Here is a 12993-nt window from a genome sequence, read left to right as displayed (position 1 = left end):
TAGTAAGCACTCATAGCTCATAGCTCTTGGAAGTGCACATAGCTAAGTGCTGCTGAGGGGCAGCACGACCTAGGAGTTAGAAAGACCTGGTTTGTAATCACTGGTCTGTCTTGTCTCTCCTGTGTGACCTGGGGCAAGTCACTTCTCGTCTCTGGGTCTCAGTCCCTGCATCTGTAAAATGGGGAATAAGACTGCAAGATCTTTATGGACAAGGAATCTGTCTGCTATTTCTCTTGCAATGTACCCTCTCAAGAACTTAGCACCGTGTTCTGCAACAGAGTACACACTCAATAAGTATGTTTGATAGATCAAGCCTATGAATCCCCAAAGGGACAGGGGCTGTTTTCACCTCAGTTTGGCTGTGTACCCCCTAGTGATTAGGACAGTGCTTGGCACATAGTAGTTCTTAACAAATACCACGCTTATTATGATTATTGTTGCATTAGCTAATTGGCGTGGCTCAGTGGAAAGAGCACGGGCTTTGGAGTCAGAGGTCATGGGTTCAAATCCCGGCTCTGCCAATTGTCAGCTGTGTGACCCTGGGCAAGTCACTTAACTTCTCTGTGCCTATTACCTCATCTGTAAAAATCCCTTTTAGACTGTGAGCCCACTGCTGGGTAGGGACTGTCTCTATATGTTGCCAACTTGTACTTCCCAACCGCTTAGTACAGTGCTCTGCACACAGTAAGCGCTCAATAAATACGATTGATGATGATGATGATTATCATTACTATCATTACTGTCAATGAATACCATTGATTGATTGGTAGAAAGAGTGGAGAAGACTCTCTAGCTCTCCCTACCTAGAGATCCCCTGTTTCTATCCCAGTAGTTGGAGAAGTTGGACTAAGCTAAAGCAGTGGGGCAGGATTTACTGCTTTTCCCTATGATGGGGGTCCCGCATAGAGTTCAAGGTCAAGGGACAGGGGGGCACCCATCCACCCTTGGAGCTCCCTGTGCTCTGACTCTAGGGAAAAAAAAGGGAACTTCTCAAAAAAAAAATCCATGACCGATAAGGGGGTCATGAAAGAGGAGTTCCCAGGATTAGAAGTGTAGAAAACAAGAAAATCTTTCAATCTGGATCGAGTATGCTCACCCGTGGAATTACTGGTGGAAAGACTCCTTTTGGGTTTCACTCAAAGTAAGCGGGGTTCATAGCTAGAAAGATTATTCTCGTTCCCACCTGGGGGCTCGAGTTCTTTACTATGGAGGGGAATACGATACCACCACAAATAATCATGACATTTGTTCAGCATTTATTATGTGCCAGGGACTCTACTAAACTCTGGGGAAGATACAAGTTAATGAGTTTGGACACAGACCCTTTCCCACATGACACTCACGATCTTAATCCCCAGTTTGCTGTTGAGGTAACTGATGCCCAGAAAAGTGAAGTGACTTGCCCAACGGCACACAGGAGACACGAGGTGGAGCCGGCATTGCCCTGTTGGGAGAGATATTCCCATAACAGCTCCTACTAATGAGAATCTTATTTATTTAGTGCTGTTTATGCGTGGAGTAATAATCATAACTATGGTATCTGTTAACTGCTTACTATGTGCCAAGCACTGTTCTAAGTATTGGAGTAGATATAAGGCAATCCGGTCAGACACGGTCTCGATCCTATTCGCAGCTAACAGCCTTAGAAGTAGAGGCTACTATACTCTCTCCCCATTTCACATGGCCTAGTGGATAGCGCACGGGCCTGGGCGATAGAAAGACCTGGGTTCTAATCCTTATTCTGCCACCTGTCAGCTTTATGACCCTGGGCAAGTCACTTCACTTCTCTGGACCTCCTCTTTAAGAGGAGAATTAAGACGGTAAGTCCCATGTGGGACAGGGACTGTGTCCATTCTGCTTATCTTCCATCTTCCCCAGGGTGTAGTCCAGTGCCTGGCCCATAGTAAGCGCTTCATGATTGCCACAATTCCTATGATTATCGTTATTATTTCACAGAGGAGGAAACTGAGGCACAGAGATTAAGTAAGTTTCCGAAGGTCACACAGCAGGAACCACATTGCACTGGATTATTTGTATTAAGGTCCATGTTCCCCTCTAGTTGATGAAGCTTGGAACTTTGCCATCTAGGGTTACCCATAATGGAAAGGACTAAGCCTAAGCATCAGACAGCATCCAATCGCCTGCGCTGGGCAGCCGCAGCGTGGGGAAGAGTCAAAGATGGGTGGTCGATTTGTTGAGCAAAGACAGCTGCAGAGATTCGAGTTTTTACTGTTTGGAAGAAGGCAATGGTAAACCACTTCAGTATCTTTACCAAGAAACTCTATTGATATGCATACCGGGATGACTTGATGACAGAAGATGGGACATTCTGGAAAGGGTGTCTCCATGAAATTGCACTGGATTCCAAACAACTCGATGGCATTTGAAGAAGACCCCCCCTCTACATTCTGAACCCATTGTGGGCAGGGAATGAGTCAATGTTGTATTGGACTCTCCCAAACGCTTAGAACAGTGCTCCTCACATAGTGAGCGCTCAATAAAGGCGATTGATTAACTGAGTGATAACTTGTAGTCTTCTGAGTAGCAGAGCCATGCTCTTGCCAGTAGGCTGCACTGCCTCCCACGAAGCCCTTTAACAGGAGACGATGCAGTTCCCTTTTGATGTTGACATGCCTTAGGGTTCGTGGTGGGGATGAAATTTCCAGTCAGGATCAGGTTTTCAGTGCCTTGCTCTCGGGCCCCTCAAATGTTGCCAAAGACTCGGGGTGAGGCTGGATTTTTAATAGGGGAACATGGTCTTCTCACACTGCCATCCCCCACATGACCTGATCAAGGACAGGTGGGTCACGGAGGCTTCTCTGATCATCAGGGTGTCTTAAGGGACCCCCGAGCTCTGGTCACCTGGTGTCAGTAGAGGGCTACTTAGCAACAATCAAGATAAACACTTGGATCATTTAGTAGCTATTCTGTACCAATGAAAATATTCAGTGTCACCTTCTTAAGTAATAGTTTGGGAAGCAGCATGTCCACTGGAAAGAACCCGGGCCTGGAAGTCAGAAGGACCCGGCTCCCTCCCTTGTCTGCTGCATGACCTGGGGCAAGTCGCTTCATTTCTCTGTGCCTCAGGGCCCTCATCTGTCAAATGAGGATTAAGACTGTGAGCCTTATGTGAGACATGAACTGTGTCCAACTTGATTTGCTTGTGTCTCCCCCAAAGCTTGTTACATGCCTGGCACATAGAGCAGGGATTGTCACCGTTTACTGTAGCACTGTACTTTCCCAAGTGCTTAGTGCAGTGCTCTGCACATGGTAAACACTTAATAAATACAATTGAATGAATGAATGAGTGAGTGAAGTGACTAGCCAGTACCCTAAAAATGTAGATTTGAAACACCGTTTCTCCTTTTACACGGAAAGAGACAAACTGTACTTTTATGGCATTTCTTAAGCACTTACCATGTGTGAAGCACTGGGGTTTCTACAGGTTAATCCGGCCAATTACAGCCATGTCCCATATGAATCCCCAGTTTGCAATTGAGCAAACCTAGTCCTAGAAAACTGACCTGACTAATGTCAGATCACCCCGTGGGTAGGTGGTGGAGCTGGGATTAGAATCCAGGCCCTCTGACTCCCAGTGTGCTTTATCCACTAGGCCGTGCTGGTTATATGTAACTTGTTGGGAGCCTGTGCTTTAGCCATTAAGCCCAGCTGCTTTACCTGTAGCTTATCCTTTCTCCTGATTGTGTTTTGTGCACAGAGAAATGTGTCTACCAGCTGTGCCATATTGTGTCAGGCACGGTACTGGGAGTCACATGGATTTGCGTTCTAATCCGAGCTCCGCCTCTTGTCTGTCATATGACCCCTATGTGGGACGGGCACTTTGTACAATCTGCTTGGCTTGTAACCTATCCCAAGCGCTTAGTACAGTGTCTGGCGCTTAGTAAGCGCTTAATAGATATTGTTAAACAACAGCAACAACAAGCAGCATGGCCGGGCGGAGAGAGGCCAGGGCTAGGAGTCAGAAGGTCTTGGATTCTAATCCCACTTCAACCATTTATCTGCTATGCAGCCTTGGGAAAATCACTTCACTTTTCTGGGCCTCAGTTTCCTGATTCGTGAAATGGGTATGAAGACAGTGAGCCCCATGTGGGTCAGGGACTATGTCCAAACCGAAGATCTTGCATCATCCTCAGGCCACAACATATTGTGCCTAGAACAGTGTTCTGCACACAGTAAGCGCTCGTTAAATACCATTGATTGATTGTTATTTCTTCCATCCACATATTTAAAAGCATCTGTAGCAGAAGACACCTTTCTTGGTAATGTCCTGAGGGGGTGTGGGGGATCCAAGCCATAAAGTAATGGGTTACTTCCCATATGGGGACCAGATCAGTCAACCACTCAATCAGAAACATTTAAGCAACCCTGGGACGGGTATAGCACCGTGGTAAGTGTTGGAAGAAAACACAGACGTTGATTCATCAACAGCCTCCGGTCTCCTACAGAGTCCCCCTCCCCACAACCCAGATTAGTCTTTTGCCCTCCTGTTCCACCGTAGGGATCTTGTAATAATAATAATGATGGTACTTGTTGAACCCTTTTCGACGTGTCCAAGCCCTGTTCTGAGGGCTGGAATTGATGCAAGTCAACCAGGTGGGATGAACCCAGGCCCTGTGCCTCATGGGTTATGTATTCTTAATTCCCTTATTTGCGGATGAGGTAAATGAGTCCTAGAGAAGAAAAGCGACTTTCCCAAGGTTATATAGAAGACATGTTGTGGAGCCGGGATTTTCATTCATTCACTCGATCATATTTATTGAGCTTACTGTGTGCAGAGCACTGTACTAAGCCCTTGGGAAGTACAAGTTGGCAATATATAGAGACGGCCCCTACCCAACAGCGAGCTCACAGTCTAGAAGGGGGAGACAGACAACAAAACAAAACATATTAACTAAATAAAATAAGTATGTACAAGTAAAATAAATAAATAAATAGAGTTATAAATGTGTATATGTATATATATATATATATATATATATATACAAATGCTGTGGGGAGGGGAGGGAGGTAAAGCGGGGGTGAAGGGGAGGGGGAGGCGGGGGAGAGGATGGAGCGGGCTCAGTCTGGGAAGGCCTCCTGGAGGAGGTGAGCTCTCAGTAGGGCTTTGAAGGGAGGAAGAGAGCTCGCTTGGAGGATGTGCGGAGGGAGGACATTCCAGGCCAGGGGGAGGACGTGGGCCTGGGGTCGACGGTGGAACAGGTGAGAGCGAGGCCCAGTGAGGAGATTAGCAGCAGAGGAGCAGAGGGTGTGGTCTGGGCGTAGGGGTATTTGGTGTCAGTCGTCTGTCCGCGACCCTTCTCCAGGGCAGCAGGTCGTCGCTACAGCCGTTGGGCATCCCGTTGTAGCCAATCCCGACGACCTTGTTTTCCATGTTCACGATGCAGGCGCCCACCTGGGAGTTAGGGTCCTTGCTCTGAATCCAACCCGACTGATTTGTATCTACCTCAGCACTTGGTACAGCGCTTGACCCATAATCAATCAATCAATCAGTCAACCAATCATTCGTATGTTTTGAGGTCTAACTATGGGCCAAGCGCTGTACTAAGCGCTTGGGTGAGTATAATAGGACAGAATTAGCAGATACGTTCCCTGCCTATAACTAGCTTATCATCTAGAGGATGCACTTGGTAAATGCCATCATTAATTAATTATCCAACATGAGATTTCAGACACCGTTGAGCCCTCACCCCAGAACAATAGGATTAAGCCTTCACCCCAGGGCCATCGAGATTTCTCCTGCCGCGAGGTGATCAGTCCGAGTACCGACTAAGACCAGCGAGAGCATCCCAGATTCAAAGGTCTCCACCAGCCTGTTCTTCAGTCGGGCCCGCCGGATCCCCTTTCTAGCTACCCTTCTCTGTGGCAGGTGAAGCTGTTGGTCTGCTTTCCCCCACCCGGGTCAGCAACCTCAGGAGATCACTGGACTACCGACGTATCCCGAAGGAGGGAGTTCATTGGTGGACACTTAGATTCAGGCGCGGAAGAAGGAAGCAAACAGACCCAGTAAGTTTGGTCATGAAAACTATGGCTTTTTGCTATTGCTATTGCTTCCTCAATCCTTTGCCCGTATGATTGGCAAACCTTAGCCAAGACTGTCCTGGATGGCGGAGATTATTTGCTTTGGAAGGCAGAATTTTTTGATTTGTGCACGGAGCAAGTGCGTCACAATGATCATGCCCGACCTCCAGTTCAAATCACTTTCGAGATGCTTACAGGGAGCTACAGACTCGTGAAAGTTTGTCCCAGCCCCTACCCAAAGGGGTACTGATTACATGGAAAACTGTTTTTACGGCGCTGCGGGCGCTGCATCCCGCTGAATGGGTGTTACAGGAGGCGCCGGTGGAGCGCGACTTGGGGTCAGGGAGTGAACAGGAGGACCCCCTGTCCTTTGAAGTTTTGCCTCCAACAGAAGGATTGGAGCCAGTGTACGCTACTGTTCCGGATCCCGAGGACTTGTATCAGGACCAGGATCATAATGACTCTGGCGATCCTTCTGACTCTGGGACTGCAGACCCGAAGGAGGGATCTGATCTATACCCGCCTTTGGCCCCTCTTACAACGACGGCTGCTGCCGCACCCACAGCAAAGTACCTTTTGCAGACCCAGTGCCTGCAGGTGGTATCCCGTTCGTCGATCGTTCCCCCTCCCCGCCTTGCTCCCCTTTTGTCTGCTGCGCCGCCGTATGTGTATGCTGTGCCTGCTACGGCGCAGCCTGCCTATACCGGGGCCCTTTCGGGCTGCCGGCAGGAGGCATTGCGCCGAGGGGATGGACAGCTACTGCAAGCGATGCCGGTGGGGTATCTTCCCCGGGCGGCCGGCTCAGTATGACTCTCTCCCTTATAAGTTGATTAAGGAGTTGCGGAAAAGTATTCGCGATTATGGGTTACAGTTGTTCTATACAATGAATCCAATAGTGGCCACTATCAACCCCGAAATTGGCTGCTTTACAAGTGATGGTCGCGGAACAATTAGCGGCGGGGCATATTGAACCCTCCGATAGCCCTTGGAATTCCCCTGTCTTTGTGATAAAAAAGCGCTCGGGGGCCTGGAGAATGTTGACTGATCTCAGAGAAATCAGTAAGACGATGCAGCCGATGGGAGTGCTGCAACCTGGGCTCCCGAACCCGGCTATGATCCCTAGGAATTGGCCGATATTAATAGTAGATATTCAGGATTGTTTTTTCTCTATTCCGCTCCACCCGGACGATCGTATTCGATTTGCATTTTCAGTCCCTGTGGCCAACAGGACTCAACCTACTGCGTGATATCATTGGGCGGTCCTCCCCCAGGGAATGAAAAATAGCCCCACAATGTGCCAGACTTACATTGCACTTCTGATAGCGCCGCTCCGCGTCAAGCATCCTGAGGCATATATTATTCACTATATGGATGACATATTATGTGCTTGCGCCACCACAGCCCAACTACACGCCTTACGGCCTGCTCTTCTGGCAGCTCTAGAATCTGGAGGGCTGCGGGTTGCACCCGAGAAAGTCCAGACAAAGCCCCCGATCACCTATCTGGGACATATTTTGACAGATCGGACAGTGTCCCCTGTGACCCCTACCTTGGATGCTTCAAAATTAAAAACCCTTAATGATTTCCATAAATTACTGGGGGAATTAAACTGGGTGCGACCTTATCTTGGAATCCCCACCGATCAATTATCTCACCTTTTTGCTACCTTGCGAGGAGCCCCGGAGCTCTCTTCCCCCCCGCTCCCTTTCACCACTAGCTGCCCGGGAGTTAGAGCAGGTAGTCAAAAAATTGGCTCAGGCTACAGTGGACCGTGTCACCCCAGGGATATGCTTATCTGCCGTTGTTGTTCCCACCTCTGTCATGCCTACAGGGGTTATATGTCAAGAACAACAATTGGTTAAGTGGATGCATTTGCCCACTCAGCCCCACCGCTCTGTTTCCCCATATCCGACTTTGGTAGCCCAGTTATTGGGTCATTTAATTCGGCGTATTACTGTCCTTTCTGGGACCGGACCCTCTGCATTATAGCAACCGTATACTTCAGATCAACTTGCCACACTTCTTGGCAACAATCCCGATTGGCAGATCCTTTTGGCAATGCATACCGGGGTTTGGGTTACTGATCTCCCAGATATTCCACGATTAAAGGTTTTCTCACCTTTTGCATGGGTATTCCCCTGCATCATGGTTCCGGACCCAATACCAGGGGCTACCACAGTTTTTACAGATGGAACGAAAGGCCGATCCACCTATTATTGTCCTCCGGACACTTCCCGCATTATCCCCATTCTGTCCCATTCCACTTAACGCACGGAACTTGTAGCTGTGATGTCAGTCCTTCGCGATTTCCCTCAATCACTTAATATTATCTCAGATAGCCGGTATGCATGCTTTGTTACTCTTCATATTGAGACTGCTGCGCTCCGGTTTTCCGAGGCAGCCATTTTTCCTTTGTTCCAGGAACTTCAAGCAACGATTCACGCTCATTCTCATCGTTTTTATATTTCTCATATTAGGGCGCATTCGTCCCTCCCCGGACCATTGGTTGAAGATAATGCTTGTGCGGACCTACTTACTAGGGGAAATTGCTGGTGCACCAAAGGCGATTATTTTTGTTGCACCACTGTTGGCTCCGTCTCTTCTCCCTTTAGATGCTACAGCCGCAGCTTCGCAAGCCCACCGGCGCTTCCACCAAGGGGCGGGAATGTTACACCATCAATTTGGCATTTCTCGGGAAAGTGCGCGGGCTATTGTGAAAACTTGTACCTCCTGTGTTACTACATTACCTGCGGCCTCTGAAGCCACGAATCCCCGTGGTTTTGCGCCAAGAAAGCTGTGGCAAATGGATGTCACGCATTACCCTCCCTTTGGCAGATTGGCTTTTATTCATGTTACTGTTGATACCTGTACATTATTTACTTTTGTGTCGGCTCACACTGGTGAATCAGCCAAACATGTTATGGATCATTTGTTTCTTGCTTTTGCCTTTATGGGAATTCCACAAGTATTGAAAACCGACAATGGCCCTGCATACACTTCTAAGGCTTTCCGGTCTTTCTGTAATACTTTTGCTATCCACCTTGTTACGGGTATTCCATACAATCCCACGGGTCAAGCCATTGTCGAAAATCGTCATCGTTGGCTCAAAGCCTTTTTGGAAAAACAAAAAGGGGGAGATGAACTGACCTCTCCCCATAGACAATTACAATCCGCTATATATACCCTTAATCTTTTAACTATAGATGACAAAGGTCTCACCCCCGCTGAAAAATGGGGTGGTAGGGAAACTAAGGAACACCCAGAAAGAGTAAAATGGAAGGACCCCCTCACGCGACAGTGGCGAGGGCCAGATCCCTTATTAACGTGGGGCCGAGGTTATGCTTGTGTCTTTCCAGAAACTGAGGACCGCCCGATCTGGATACCTACAAAGAACAAACGCCGCATCCTTTCTACAGTGTGTTCTCCCTCACCCTGCGTACTTCAGGAGCTGACAGAGAACCAGGAGACAGACTCCGCGACTTTTCCTCCGGAGGATCAGCGGCCCAGTTCCCCAAAATGATGATCGCTTTCCCGATCCTCGCTTTTTCCACCGTTGTGATTACTGAGGACTATTGGACTTGTGTTCCATACCTTCCGTGGGTGCAGCCCGTTACGTGGCAGGACCCGGTGGGAGATATTCTCACTAATGCTTCTGATCTTGTAGGGGGGCATGCGATTCCATGGGAAGGACCAGGGGAAGAGGCACTTGTCAATGTCTCCCTCCTTGCTACTCGCACTCCTATATGTTTCTCTGCAGCTCCGACCCCAAGTCCGTGTCTGTCTCTGCTCTCCCTCACTACTTGGGCTCAAGAAAGAGAATTGTGTGAACCCCAGCCCCGTTCGGTGTACTGTGGGATTGCCCGTTTGACTGCTGTATGCCGTCGTTTGGGAACCTCACCTTCGGTACCCGAACTTCCTTCTTGTGTGTTTGCCAGTTCGTCTTGGCTGCCTTCAGAGTCTGTTTTGCCTATTTGGCAAACGTGCCGACAACCCTTCCCCACGGTTATTCATTTGTCCTTCACATATTCCCAGTCACCTTACTGAATTGGGGCGGACATGACAACCTTACTTATTTATCCCCTTTGCATGGTTATCTTGGGTTTCTGCCCACGGATGCTTTCCAGGCTTTAGGTTCCCCTCGTGCCGGAACTTCCTCCCCTTTGTACCTACACCTTTGGCGGGATTTTGCTGCTTTAGGTCCAGTCACACTTGCTTTTGCTCGATTACAGGTCCCTTTCGATTCTATCCCAGTCCATATGGAAGAACGGCAAATAAGAGCATGTATATTGCCACCGCAAGCCTTCCTTGTTGGCTACCCATCCCTTATCCCCTTCCCTTCCCTCTGGAATATTACGTGTGATAATTGTAGACTTACCCAATGTATATCCGCCCGTGATGCCACTGCTACTATTCTTATAGTAGAACAACCTCGTCATGCTATACTACCCACCTCATTATCCCACCCTTGGGCTGATTCCCCTGTGGATTCTGCCCTGCAGATGCTAGCTGATCATTTTCGTATTCCAAAACGGCGACATCGTCGGTTTGTTGGATTGTTAATTACTGGGTTTATCGCTTCGGCATCCCTTATTATTGCTACCACCTTATCCTCTATTACCCTGCATACTGAAATGACACAGGCCTCCTTTGTTAATTCCCTTGCAAGAAATGTTTCTGATGCTCTGCAAACACAGTTATGATTAGATAAAGACTTTACCACTCGCATCTGTCTTCTACAGCATTCTCTTATAGAATTAGGAAATGAGGTTGATGCTCTGCGCACTCAACTTTCTTTTCAACGTTGTGATTATCGTTACCCTCATATCTGTGTGACCCCATATGATTATAATGCCACATTTCCCGGGTTTTCGTTGTCCGCGATCCGAAATCGGCTCCAAGGAGCCTGGCATTCTTCGAATATCTCCCTTGATTTGTCACACCTTGCCTTACTCTCCGATGCTATGCAAAATACCCCTCCCTTGACCATTCCTGCCGATATTGCTTCACCAATCATTTCTGCCCTTGAGGCGGTTAATCCTTTTAATTGTCTCTCAATGCTGCTTCATAGTCTCCCATATATTATTTTGTTGATCTTGGCCCTGTTTTGCCTGCCCTGCCTTGCCCGATGGCTATCTGTTTTCCTTCGCCTGCTTCTTACTCAACTCCATGCTCTGCAGTTGTTTCAAAAACAAAAAGAGGGACTTGTGGCAGACCTAACATCTGGCCCATCAATGACTGGGCCTAAGTAGTAAGCCAGGCCTTCCGTGCTCACAGGAAGACCTACAAGGAACTGAGAGGAGAGCTGTAGACAGGCAAGAGTTACTTGTTATCGGCCCTATGGCCTTGCATAGACGGGTGTTGCTTGTTACTAGTTTTGAAGGTTACAGAATGGCTGTGTTAGTTATAAACACAGCAACATGGAAAAATACAGAATGTGATTGAAAGATATAAAAGTCTTGCTGCTTAACCCAATAAACAGTCTCCTTGTACACCTTGAGACTTGCCTGGCCTGCGTTCTTCCATTGCGAGTGCCCGTCTCCCCACTGTGCTGGATGTGTGGAGGCAGACGGCAACAGTTTCTGCCCTGTTAAGTGTAACCTTGAGCCATATCTGCAAGGTGTGGCCTCTAACTACAAGTCTTTGTTACCCATACATAAACCACTCAGAGCATGTAACAATTCCCTGATAACAGAGGAGAAGGAGGGCCTTTCCAAAATGGGGTCGGTTTGGCTAGCTCTGGTTGGGAGACTCCAAATACATCCCGACCGGTCAGCTCCAGTGTTGCTCTAGGCAGAGCGCGTTCAGGTGGATCTTCGTGGAGAAGCAGCGGGGAAAAAAGCTATAGAGAAAGCTGGAGAACAACAGAGCATGACACTATTTAAGCCATGGCTTGAGCGAGGAAAGTCAAAATATGCCAGGACCAATGGGGGAGGCAACAGTGGGGAAACACGAGGAAAGGAATGCCCAAATAACTTCCAGTTTCTCGGAGTCTATTCGGTCCTACCCGAGTCCTGTAGACGTACGGGTCCAGGTATCCCGTACCTCGGCCGTCCGGTTTTGGAGGGCAAATCCAGTGTGAGCTGCGTGGACGATATGCACAACGAGCTTGGCCAAGTCCTCCTCTTATAGTTTCTTGTGTGAAGCCGGAGCCTACATTCCTAGTCTGACATCCTTCATTCATTCATTCATTCAATCGTATTCACTGTGTGCTTACTGTCAGCAGAGCACTGTTCTGAGCCCTTGGAAAGTACAATACAGCATCAAATAGCGACAATCCTTCCATAACGGGCTCAGAATCTAGAAGGGGGGAGATAGACAACAAAACAAAACAAAACAAATGGACAGGCATCAATAGCATCAATATAAATAAATAGAATTATAGACGTATACACATGATCCATAAAATCAGTAGAATCATAAATATAAACATGTATACACAAGTGCTGTGGGGTGGGGAGGGGTTGTAGAGTAGAAGGAGGAAGTAGAGGCGATGGGGAGGGGATGAGGAGCAGAGGAAAAGGGGGGCTCAGTCTTGGAAGATCTCCCGGAGGAGTTGAGCTCGTGGGGGTCGCATACCTATGGGGATGAAGAGAAGGAGCCCCATGTTCGACAGGGACTAGGTCCAACCCCATCTGGTCTTATCCACCACAGTGCTTAGTACAGTGCCTGACACATAGGAAGAGACTAAAACATACCACAGTTAGCATTATTAGACTGGGTGCCCCATGTGGGACAGGGACTGTATTTTGACCTGATGATGTTGTATCTAGCCCAGTGCTTAGAACGGTGCTTGTCACCTACTCAGCGCTTTACAAATGCCATCATTATAATTTTTCAGACCCCCAATCACCTTCCTAAAATTGAAGCAGAAGCTGAGCCGATTTTTGAGTCCTACTCTCCCTAGCGCTCAGTAAAGTGCTCTGCCCCCAGTAGGCACTCCATAAATCCCATCGA

This window comes from Tachyglossus aculeatus, unplaced genomic scaffold, assembly GCF_015852505.1.
Source record: "Tachyglossus aculeatus isolate mTacAcu1 unplaced genomic scaffold, mTacAcu1.pri SUPER_30, whole genome shotgun sequence".
NCBI classification, from domain to species: domain Eukaryota; kingdom Metazoa; phylum Chordata; class Mammalia; order Monotremata; family Tachyglossidae; genus Tachyglossus; species Tachyglossus aculeatus.
This window is presented reverse-complemented; position numbering follows the sequence as displayed.